Raw genomic sequence first — 13,261 nt, forward strand, 5'->3', positions numbered from 1 at the left:
TTCCCTTGTTTTGTGGGAAGTTGAAATTCCCATGAATTTCCACTTCCCCCATTTTTGCCTTTTTGTGTCAACCAAACAACTCATCAATTTATCAAATCCCATGAATTTTCACTTTTCCTATTTTACGTTGTCAACCAAACAAGACCTTATACTTACAAATATTTAATTATATAATATTACTCCCTCCGTCCCCAAAACTCCGACCCTTTTAGCCTAATTTTAGTCCCAAAATGATCGACCCATTTGCATTAAAATCACAAACTATTGGGTCAGTCCTGCCTGACCAATAGTTGTGTCAGTCGCGCTGGTTTCTTGGCCCAGCCTTATATTGTTTAGCCCAATAACCTTATTAACGATGTTCAGCCCAAGTTCTTTCAACGTTTTATTTGTCCAGTCCTATATCTCTCAATGTTTATGTTTCCTTTTTCTTTTCTTTTTCCAAAATAAACCGCCATTTGTTCATCATCTTCATCAATTTGAAGTTTCCTCCATTTTTCTTCTTCTTCTCTTCACTCGTTTTCGATTTATTTTCTCTGCATTTTTCTTCTTCTTCTCTTCATTGTTTTGTTGTATGAAAGATTTTAGCCGTACTTATTATCGTCGTAAATCAACGATGAGGTCGAAGAATGCTAATAAACCTCCGTTAACTTCCGATGATTTTGGTTCTTCTAAGTCCAATTCTGCTTCTAGGTATACATTTTAACGTTTTTTATTTGAATTTTTTCGTTTTGATTTAGGTTTTCCAGTTTTTGAGTTATATGTGAAATGTTCTTTGATTTTACTGTTGATGTAGTTATATTTGATTATGATTGTTGAAGTTATTTTATGTTTTATTCTAATTTAGTTATTCGATTATTTATTATTATTTTTGAATTTCGATGTCCAACTAGTCGTGATTCTTCTGTGTTTTTTTTAGGTTTTTATTTCAATTGCATTTTGTTTTCAAAATTTGTGTTCAAAATTTCATTGTTGATTTGCAGAAAATCTCCGAATAAATCGTCGAAGAGAAAGTTAAATGCCGAAACTAGGTTTTTTTTTTTTTTTTTTTGCTGAAATATATGTTTCGTTTTTTATTATATCCTCTTATTCTTAAGTGATATCCTCTATTGCGTTGATGATGTCTTATATGTAATAATTGAAGTCCTCTATTCTGTGAATGATTTCATCTATTGTCTTCATGCTATCTTTTATATAACATATGATGTCCTCAATTTTGTTTTTGATGTCCTTTATCTATTAACTGATGTCCTCTATTCTAAAAAATACTGTTCTCGATATCCTATAATACTTTGTCTGATGTTTTTTAATTGTTTTGATGATGTCCTTAATAATACAGATGATGTCCTGTGTTCTTTAGATGATTTCCTTTATGGTCTTGTTGATGTTTTGCATTCTTTAGATGATGTCCTTTATTCCATAATTGATGTCCTCTATTCTGTTGGTGATGTCCTCTATTCTCTTTATGATTTCTTTAGTTTTGTTAATGATGTGCTCTATTATTTTGATGATGTCCTGTAATTCTTTAGATAATTTCCTCTAGTATCTTTTTTATTGCTTGTAATTCATTATACCCTGTATTATGTGTATAATATCTTCTTTTCTTTTACTGTTGTATCACTTTGTGATGAATTTTATTTTGTGTTTGTTTATGATATCCTATATTGCGTTGGTGATTTCCTATATTGTTGGACATTGTATCCTTTATGTTGTATATAATATCTTGTAATACTTTGCCTAATGTTTTGCATTCTATTGATGATGTCCTTTATCCCATAAATTCATGTCCTCTTTTCTATTGATGATGTCCTCTATTTTTTTACTTATGTTTTCTATTATCTTGTTGATATCTTTTATTCTGTTGATGATGTCTTTTATTTTGTTGATCATGTGTTATATTCGTTTGATGATGTGCTCTGTTATTTTAGATGATCATCATAACCCTTAGCTAAACTTGTCCTGTGTTCTTTAGATGATTTCCTTTATTGTCTTATTGATGTTTTGCATTCTTAACATAATGTCCTTTATTCCGTAATTGATGTCCTCTATTCTTTTGGTGATGTCCTCTATTCTCTTGATGATGTCTTTGAGCATGTTAATGATGTGCTCTATTCTCTTGATGATGTTTTATATTCTTTTGATGATGCCTTCTATTATTTTGATGATGTCCTATAATTCTTTAGATGATATCCTCTATTGTCTTTTTGATGCCTTGTAATTCATTATATCCTGTATTATGCGTATAATATCTTCTTTTCTTTTACTGTTGTCTCACTTTGTAATGATTTTATTTTGTGTTTGTTTATGGTATTCAATATTGCTTTGGTGATTTCCTGTATTGTTGGACATTATATCCTTTATGCTGAATATAATATCTTGTTGATATCCTTTATCCTTTATTAACAATCTTATACTTTATATTTCAGAAAACAAGCAAAAGAATCTTCTGTGAAAAAAGTTAAAATTGATGTTCCAAAGCCTAAAAAAAGAAAGAAGTTGGAAAAACAAGCTTTTGATTTGTGGTATTAGATTGTTAAGTCTTTTATCTGATGCACAAAAGTCTGGTGTTTAAGAGATTGGGTTTGGTGGACTTTTGTATATGAACTTTTCTAAAGATCTAAATAGATCTTTGTATCAGCCACTTGTTCTGAATTATAATCCTACTGCAAAAATTTTGTTGGTTGGTGATTAGAAGATTTCCTTTAACAGTGCTGATTTACACAATGTTCTTGGCATTCCTCACACTCCTACTCCAGTTATTGAATTGTCAAAAAAAAAAAGCAAGGTGAAAATCTAGATAAGGATATAATCAAGGAATGGAGAGACTATTTTGGTTTAGATGATGAGGAGAATGTTAGAGTTGTGAAGCCCCAAAAGAAGAAATTTAATTTTGTATCTAGAACAGCTCCTTTAAAAGGAGAAAATGTTGGTGAGAAAGGTATTAATTTCCTTTATTGTTTAATATTATATCTTCAATTCTTTGATTAATATCCTTTAGTTTAGTTCTAATTGATATGGTTATTGCTGTATTGATATCCTTTATTGTTTTATTGATATTTTCCATATATTTAATATCTTCTTTATGTATGCTAATGTAATGATTTTTTGTATCTCTAGCTCCTACATCTTCTGAGACAGAGAAGAAGTCTTCTGAAGATATGTCTCTGAATGAAGAGGAGGCTGGTGGAGTTAAATCCGTTTCGAAGAAGAGATATGTTTCTTTGGAAGTTTTTAAGCATAAATTTAAGTCTTTACAGGATGGCAGTAATGAGTTTACGAGACTTTTTGTGGTTTATGCAATGACTAATTTTCTAGCACCTTATGGTGACCAGTCTCTTAACATTAGTCGTGTTAAATATTTGAGAGATGTTAATAAAATCAAAGATTTTGATTGGTGTGGTTATTTTATAAGGGAAATGTGTAGTTCTATAGATGATTTTCAAAAGTTTTTGGTTCAAAAGAAAAAACAGGCCTCAATTGGTAGTGTTCATTTAAAGAAGATTGGTGGGTGTTTGCCAGCTTATTGATTGGTTTTGTGCAAAAAGTGCATTTTGGAGAACATGCAGAAGTTAAATTTCCTTTTATAAGAAACTGGGATTCAGATTCATTAAATGCTCGAATCTAAGCTCAAAGTAAAGGCCCATCTCAATTTGGTAGTGGTATAGTTATACCAGATATTGCTGTTTCTAGCATTGTGATTGCTGAATCTTCTAATATTGGTCAATTTTCAAAGAAACCTGAACAACGTCAGAAGGATGTTCCTCTAAGTCTTGAATATAAAGCTGAAGTTGAAGCGTTTAGTGATGATGATTCTGATTTATATGTGAAATATAAGATTCCTAAAGGTTTTCCTTCTGACAAAGAAATTCAATCTATGGATATTTCAGTAAGTTTTTAATCTATTTATGTCTTATATTTTTATAATATTATATATCCTGTATCATATATACTTTATCCTTGATGTTGTTAATGATATCCTCTGCCTTCTTTAGCATTTATATTATTCTTATTATCATATCCTGTTAAGATTGAATGATATCCTCTATGTTGTTTATTATATCCTCTGTTATATGCATTATATCCTATATACTTTCTTTGATATCCTATGTATTTAAAATGATATCCTCAATTTTATGAATTGTATCTTACACCTCTTGTTTTATTTCCTTAAATGTTAAAATAATTTCTTTATTTGTTGTTTAATATCTTGTATTGATATTTTGATATCCTCTTTGTGCTTATAGTTATCCTCTATTTTATTCATTTTGTCCTTTATACTTTTTGATATCCTTTATTACTTTAATGATATGCTTAATTCCATAAATTCTATTTATATTATTCTTATTATCATATCCTATTATGATTTCATGATTTCCTCTATGTTGTTTATTATATCCTCTCTTATATGCATTATATACTGTATACTTATTCTGATATTGTATGTATTTAGAATGATATCATCAATTCTATGAATTGTATCCTACAGCTCTTGTTTCTTTTGCTTAAATGTTATACTAATTTTTTTATTTGTTGTTTAATATCCTGTATTGATATTTTAATATCCTCTATGTACATAAATATCCTCTATTTTATGTATTTTGTCCTGTATACTTATATTGATATCCTTTATTATTTAAATGATATCCTTTTTTCATGAATTCTATTCTAAGATTATGTATTGTTTTCTTTTTCAGGATGTTGATAAGAAATTGTTGATTATACAGCTCAATATTCAAATTGGTTATGCTGTTAATCTTGAGTTGATTAAAGATCTTAGAAAAGATGGTGAAAAATTATCAGAAGAAGCTTCTCAGCCAGAGTCAGATTTTGATATGAATGAAGAATTTTTCAGATGCTTGATGTTGTAGAAGAGAATTTTGTGAAACAAAAAGAGATTGCTAAGAAGAACAAGGGATATCCTGTGATAGTTGAAAAGAACAAGACTTCAATTGATTTGGATAAAAATAAAGGAAATTTTGATTTTTACCACAAAAAAAAAAAAGCAAAAAATTGTTTTTTACCACCAAAACTTCTAAAATTTTTATTTTACCACCAAAAAAAAAATCTAAAAATTGGTTTTTACCACCTAACATCAAGAAAAACGTTAAATCTAACGGTTAAAAAAAAATTTCTTCGAATTTCGTGCGTAAAACATGGTCTTCATAGGTTTAGGGGGCATTTTGGTTCTTTGGGTCCAATTCGAGGTCAGAATTGACAAAAAATGATCGGTAAAGCCTCGTTTTGCGTGTTCATGCAAATCTAGGTATTTTAAAACACGTAAAACGAGGCATTTTTTGTCATTTTTTGTCAATTCTGACCTCAAATTGGACCTATAAGGCCAAAATTCCCCCCCAAAACCCTTAAAGAGCATGTGTTTGACACGAAAATCAAAGAATTAAAAAATTTCGTTAGGTTTTTGACGACAGGTGGTAAAAAAACAATTTTTAATTTTTTATTTGGTGGTAAAATTAAATTTTTAGAAGTTTTGGTGGTAAAAAATAATTTTTTGATTTTTTTTTTGTGGTAAAAGTCAAAAAATCCTAAAAATAATTTTTATTTACTAGACTCTGGTACCCTTAAAGATAATTTGTAGAGAGATTTCAAGCGCATTAGCTTCTCCAGAGAATACTTCTCAGGGTTTGGAAAAGAAAATTGATGATTCTGTTCCTGGAAATTTGGAATTAAGTCCAGCTGTAAATCTGAAGTCAAATGAGAATGTTATTCAGAAGTTGGTGCTGATTCTTTAATAAAACAAATAGTTTCTTCAGAGAATACTTCTCAGGGTTTGGAAAAGAGAATTGATGAAGCTACCTCTGCAAGTTTGGAATTAAGTCCAGCTGTAAATTTGGAGTCAAATGAGAATGTTACTCTAAAAGTTAGTGTTGATTCTTTAATTACACAGATAGTTGTTGGTTTTGCATCTCCTAATTTTAACCTTTTAGACAGTCAAGAAACACCTTCTCCTCCTCGAACAAATCCACTTCTTGCAACCTCTTTTGCTATTGCCACCTCTGTTCCTCCTGATACTTCTGTTGTTGCTGCTACTTCTATTCCTGTTACCACTATTGGTCCTGCTATTATGTCTATTCCTTCTACTACTTCCAATCCTATTTCTTCCTCTAGGCAGCAAAATCCTAATGAGGTATCTTCAACACAAAACATTTTGTAATGTGTTTATGTTAAACAGTATTGTAAAATATACTAGTGTTTTTGAATGGTTTATGTTACTGATATTTATTTCGAAATAATAATATATTTTTAATTTATTTAAGATATTATTATATTTATTGATTACATTTTTTCTTGATATTTTATATTCTTTTTATGTATGATATCCTCTATTTACTGGATTTAATCTTTTATTTATTATTTGATTTCATCTATTTGGTTCTATTTTACTTGATTATATCTTTTACAGGAAAGGGAGTTAAGGCGCACTAGTCAGATATTGCAAGTGTTAATGCAAAAGCAAAGAAGATTATCTTCTACTTCAGCACAAGGTTCTGTTCTACCTGTTTCTGCTGGTTCTGTTCTTGCTCCAAAGGCTTCTGTTTCTGCTAATGCTGAAGTTAATGTTTCTGCAGTACCTCTTTCTGTTCATACAGCAATAAGTTCAGCACAAGGTTCTGTTCTACCTGTTTCTTTTGGTTCTGTTCTTCCTCCAAAGGCTTCTATTCCTGCTAGTTCTGAAGTTAATGTTTCTGCAGTACCTCTTTCTGCTCATACAGCAATAAGTTCTATTGGTGTTTTTGCTTCTAAAATATCTTAATCTGTTCATGCTTCTACGCTACCTATTTCTGTTTGTACACCAAGTTCTTCTTCTCATGTTAGTGTTGAGACTCCTGTTTCAATGCCTGTTCAACATCCTGTTATTGTTGATGTTGAAACTCCTCTGAATGAAGCTGAGTGTGAAGAAGTTGCAAAGAAAATTGCTGCTAATTCTGAAATGAGAAAGGCAAAGTTCAAGGAATTAAAACAAAGAAGGATTGAAAAGAAGAATGCTAACGTTCCTTCTTTACCAGTTGAAATACCCGAAGAAAATAGTGATTTCTTTGTGGCAAGGAAATTGCAGGAAAGAAAGCAGGATTATAAATCATTTACTTCAGAAGAGAAGCAGCTGCTTGATTTTTTGTTTTTTAATCCTACTGTAGGAGAAGATCCTTTGGAGATAGTTGAAACTACAGAAGGGAGATAAAAGAAGGGAGATAGATTCTTTGAACTTGATTCAGATACAATTATAGAGTCTGCTGGCTTTTACATTGAAATTACCATTACCAAGCATGATATATTATCTTTAGCTCTTGGTACTTAGGTGGCTGATAATATTGTTAACTGTTATGCTTATCTGTTTAACTTGAAAGAAATGGAACTTGAGAGTCCGTATGGTGGTAAATTTCCAGATGGACAAAAGCATGTCCAGAAATTCTGGTTTACACTCAGTGTTTTTGTGAGTAAATTTACTATATTGTTTTTAAATTCATGTTTAATAATGCATTTTACATTTTCTCATTATTTGAATTTTTGTTTAACAGCATGAAGTTGATAGGCAACACAAAAAGATTAAGCGCTTTAATAAGAGATGTGAGCAGGTGAAAGAAGCAGAGGATGTAATGGAGGCTATGTGTAATGGTCCTGATTATGCTGCTTATTTGGATGCAAAGGAGAATTTGGATGAACTAAAATCTTCATTTCAACCAATAGATATTTCTGATGAAGAGGTTGTGGAAGAGATACAGAGGTGGTGTGATAGATTTCCAGGAGTTAAGTTCAACAAATTGGATTTGGTATTTTTCGATTGTTTTATTTATTTCCTTCATTGTTTTAATTATATCCTCTTTACTGAATTTTTGATATGTTTTAGTAATTCAATGATATCTTGCATTGGATAGATGTTTTCTTTTGTTTCTTTCATGATATCCTGCATATAGATATATGATATCCTCTATTGCTTATATGATATTATGTATTCTTATTCATGATTTCCTGTATTTCTTTTATTATTTCCATTTTTGTTCTAATGATATCATGTATTGCTTAGATTATTTCCTTTATTGCTTTCATAATATCCTGCATGGATAGATTATTTTCTTTATTACTTTCATGATATTATAAATATGTATAGATGATATCCTCTATTGATTTATGATATCGTGTATTTTATTCTTGATTTCCTCTATTTCTTTTTTGATATCTTGTTTTCTCATTTATAATTTCCTCTATTTATTTTATGATATCCTGAATGCCATTGATGATTTCATCTTACATTAATGAAATTCTATATTGCTTTCATGATATCCTACATTGGATAGATTATTTCCTTCATTGTTTCATGATATCCTGTGTTGATATATGATTTCCTCATTTGTGTTAACGATATCCTGTAATGTTTTTTCAGATATTTTTTCCTGTTCATAAGCACAATCATTATGTAAATATTGTTGTCAATACTATTGGAAATGAGAAAAGAAGACCTACAGTTGAGATCATTGACAACCGAAGGGATAAACTTATAAAATATAAGAATAGAGATGATATGTTGGTAAGTTAATTTTTTATTTTTTGTTTCATGTAGATAATATGTTTTATCTTCCATTATTAACTTTAATATTTAATTATTCTTGTAGATTGATGTTGTACATACAGCTGGTGGGAAAATTTTGAAACATCCAGTTTTGTTTAATCTTACTACATGGGGTGACAATAAATATCTTAATTTTAAATGGAGGTCAACCAAAGAAGTAGAAGATTGTGGTCTATACTTAATCAAAGTTATGGAGTTATATAATGGTGACTGCGATGAAACTCTATCAGAATTGAATTCGGTAATATATTATTTTAGTTTTGTATTCTCTTGATGATGTCCTTTATCGCATAAATGATGTCCTCTATTCACTTGATTATGTCCTTCAATAAATTGTACATATCCTCTTTCAAAGGCACTAGTGGAAAAAGTGCTATTAGCAGCACCCTATTAGCAACTGGCGCTAAGTACGCTAGTTACTAATATACTAATTGCAACTGGCTAATATAAAGTTAGTTACAAATAATATGGCATTAGCAACTAACATAGATAAGAGCGCTACCAATATAAGTGATGTTGTAAAAAAAGAAATTAATACTAGCAACGGGCCAATTTAATGCCAGTTGCAAATATAATGTTATTAGCAGCTGGCCTAAAATGTACATTGCTAGAAATAATTAATTAAAAATTAAAATTTATATTTGAAACTGGCCTTTTTATTGCCCGCTACAAATGTTAGGTCAAATAAAAATTGACCAATATAGTTGTAGCTGACATTAACCTATCTGCTACTTAAACCTTTATCCATATATTTTTATTAATGTTTTAATTTTTTTTTCAAAGTAGAACTTCGTTCTTGTTTTTTTCGCCCAACTTTTCCAGTTTTCCTCAGGTTCTCTCTCCTCCTTCATTCTTCTTCATCTTCTCTTAGGGCTCCGATTTTGTGGCCTCAAATCCCACCAATTTTATGATCTACTCCTCTGAAATTGATTACGTTGAGTTGCGCGGAGCTAAACCTTGAATTAGAATTGATTCTGGTTTTGGGGTTTTAATGCTTGTGAATCAAGTTGATTTGTTTTGTTGATAGTCGAAATTGCAATGAGATTTGTGGTTCCTCGATGTTGTTGTTGTTGCTGTTCATCGTCTAGGGTTTGCGATTTCCTTTTTAATAACGACTTTCGGTATTCATAAACCAATCGTCTGGTACGCCTCTTTTCGAAATTTCTTTCTTTAGTGTGCAACTAGTTTTTAGGTTTATTGGTGTTGTGTGAAACTATGAATCTTACTTGTTAATTGATTGGTGTTGTGCTTTGTTAAATTTGCGAAAATAAGACTAATTGAGTATGAATCTTCTAATTTTTGGGGTAAATTGGGGCCTCGTTGATGCGGATGTTGGTCGCTTCGTTTTTAGACCTAACTCTGTTGATATTAACCAATCTTACATTCAGTAAATCAGTAGCTATCTTGACTAACAGTTCTGCTAATATTTTTGTAAGATATGGTATTATGCTTTAATCCTGTTTGATCCGTCAGAAAAAGGTGGATAGTTTAGTCTAATTTTCCAGCAGAACATGCTTCGAATCATGAAGAATTAGAGAAGCCATTGTTATAATCTGACATCTAGTTTGATGTAATTCCTTTTCTCAATCTGTTATGAACTTAATTATGCCACTCATGTCCTTGTTCAATCTTCTCCGACATGAATAATGTATGGTTTATCACTTTTAATCTTAGTTCATTTATCTATTATTATCTTTATTATGCCATTTATGTCCTAACTTGTTCTCAAAATCTCAACTAAGCTTGTTCTGCCATGTTCTTTTGACTCGTAAAGTATACTGGTAGTAAATTACTACGAGTATAATGGTAGTAATTTAATATGAGTACGAACTACTCTAAAATGTACAAGTAATTTGAATTTCTCTAGAAAGTGTGATAATGATAACTTAACTTTATGCTTTTGCATCTTGTCATTGGTACACCTTAACTTTTTGCAGTGGGTCGGATCATAATCAAGTTAGGCCAAAATATATTCGGTTAATCAAGTAGTAGGTTGAAATGACTAGTGCCGAAATATGTTCATTGTAAGCAGTAGGTTGAAATGATTAGTGCTGAAATATGTTCATTATTTGGGTATATGATGAAAACTAACGGATTTGTTCAATTTGGTTATTTTTGGTCAAATGTTGTATATGTTTAGGGCCTTAGGCTATACAGATTACGGGTCATTAAGTCATTAGTCAGTAATTATCAAGTTATAATCGATAATCTATTGAGTCATTTTACCGATTTAGTTACAACTTAAAAGAATACAAGTCATATAACCTTGACTGTTGATCACTTCGTAAAACAAAACCCTTGCTCAGTTCACCCACAAAAATCATCAGCCCACAAAAATAATCATTCTGCTCATTTCAATTTATTTAAGCTACTTAATTAAAAAAATGATTTGGTTTACTTCTCACTTTACACACTTATAGGTTATAGATACTCGATCGTTACCAAATATGTATGTTAATTTATATTTGGTTTATATGAAAGGAAGGAATATGCATCCCTCCCCTGCCATCTGCCCCAAATTATTTCCCCTTCTCTCTCACTTTTCTCTTCCTTTTCATTCCCTTCTTATCTTTCTCACACTGTTATAGACTAGTTGTAATAAGATTTGCAGAGATTTTTAATTTTATTCTTATATTTTATTTTATTCTTGCTTAGTGACGATATGACACGGATTATTTTCTGTTTCAATGGTTCTTTATGCAGGCTAATAAATAGGGTTTGTAAGCTAGTAGGTTGTTGGGTTGTTATACCCAAGCTGCAGATCTCTAATGATAAATGGATATCTACTCGAACTAGGATTCACAATTGACTGTCTGAAAGAAAAAAAAAAAAAAAAAAAGGATTCACAATCGACATGTCCTTTCAGGTGAGTGTGTATATTCACTTGTACATTATATGACTTTGGAAAGGGTTGTGTTAGTGGCTCTTGTAGTATATTCGATAACTAATAGTGACCTTCATAAGTCCATCTGTCGATGTCATGGCTTGTCTTTTGGGTTGGACTTGCTATTATGTATGTCTAACTAAACTATGCTAGGTCAGCAAGACCCTTAATCTTATTATAAACTGAATTTCAGTAGGAGTTGTACTAGCAGAGAGAGATAGGGATTCTGGCTATCTGCCTATGATTTATTCCTTGAATTAGTTTGTATGCCTGTCCGATTTTCAGCTTTGCTGCTTGCGTAAATTTATTGTGTCTGTTTGACATAGGAAGTATTTGAGCCAGGATGTGGCTTTTGTTTTTGTTGGCTTGTTGAATTTGAACATCATGTTGTATTTGGGGTTGATTTGCATATTTAATGATTAATGCTCCCTTTTCTCTAAAAAAAAGACCATGTTTGTAATGGATGCAACTGTCAACTGTGTTGCCATTGCAGAAGCTTTGGAGATCTCTCCATTAGTCGTTGCATCCTGCAATAACGACAATTATGGTCTTCTTGGCAACTGTGCTCCCAAAACAGTTTAATCATATAGCATCTTCTGGGGAAGTTATGGCTGTGATTCTGATGCAGGTACTATGTTTCTGATATAATTGAATATGTTGAATGTGTTATTGTTTTCTTAATGTGTGCTCTTTCTAGGACCTCTAAAACGTAGCCATCTTGGATTTTAATTGTTTGCTTTATAAATTGCAGGTGGTGGATTACAGAATGTGTTAGTTATAGGTGCTGATTCTCTTTCTCGTTTCGTTGATTGGGCGAACATACATTTTTTTTGGTGGAGTATCTAGGTTCTTTAGAAGCCTATTAGCAGCCTTGTAATTTGTATTTTTAATTTGTAATTAATGTATACTTCATAATTAACATAAATTTGTTAAAATAGTATTTAATATAGTTTGTGTATCATTTTGGAATTATTGCAAATTTTTTTTATTTAATGAAATGACTATTTGCAACTGGCGTAGTCCTTAGCCAGCTGCTAATAGTCTTTTTTTTTATTTTAAAAAAATTAAGACTATTAGCAGCTGGTCGAGTACTACGCTAGTTGCAAATAAATACTATTAGCAGCTGGCCTAGCACCACTCATGTTGTGAATAATGACTATTAGCAACGAACAAGCGCCAGTTGCAAATAATATTGTTATTAGTAGCCCCCGTAATAGCAGCCCCACGTGCCAGTTGCTAAAAGCCACTTTTCGCCAATTGCTAATAACGTTTTTTCCACTAGTGAGAATACATATCATCTAATAAATTGTACATATCCTGTATAAAAGAATACAAACGTTCTAACATATTTTACATATCCTCCATCAAATAATCCATATCCTGTAACAAATTTTAAATATCTTACATCAAATAATCCATTTTCTATAACAAAATGTAAATATCTTCTATCAAATATGCATATTTTGGATTTGTTTAAAACGATTGAGGATATGATATATGTGTTTATGGATTTGTTTTATATTGAGCCAGAAATCAAACATTAATACATAAAAAAAATTTATTAGCTTGTAAATATTTATTACAACTTTCAGAATATGAAAATACATTAAATCATATCTTTCAGAATATGAAAATACATAAAAAAAGAAAACATTAATTTTAATCATATTCTTATTCTCATCAAATTTCAAGAACTGACTACAACAATGTAACTGCATTTTTCATAATTTTTCTACCCAAAACAAACCATCTTTTAACTTTGAGCCTGTAAACAATCTCTACGAACAACACTCTATCAT

At 30.6% G+C, this 13,261-nt stretch overlaps 1 long non-coding RNA gene across 1 annotated transcript; it reads left to right on the forward strand.

Moving 5' to 3' along the window:
- Positions 1–9,368: 9,368 nt before the first annotated feature.
- On the forward strand, positions 9,369–12,423 carry LOC145578986 (uncharacterized). The gene is made up of 4 exons (XR_014098959.1): positions 9,369–9,721; positions 11,282–11,444; positions 11,956–12,090; positions 12,214–12,423. It is a non-coding gene; the product is annotated as an uncharacterized LOC145578986 (long non-coding RNA).
- The last annotated feature ends 838 nt before the right edge of the window (positions 12,424–13,261 follow it).

Source organism: Chenopodium album, chromosome 14, assembly GCF_948465745.1.
Source record: "Chenopodium album chromosome 14, dcCheAlbu1.1, whole genome shotgun sequence".
Classification (NCBI taxonomy): Eukaryota; Viridiplantae; Streptophyta; class Magnoliopsida; order Caryophyllales; family Amaranthaceae; genus Chenopodium; species Chenopodium album.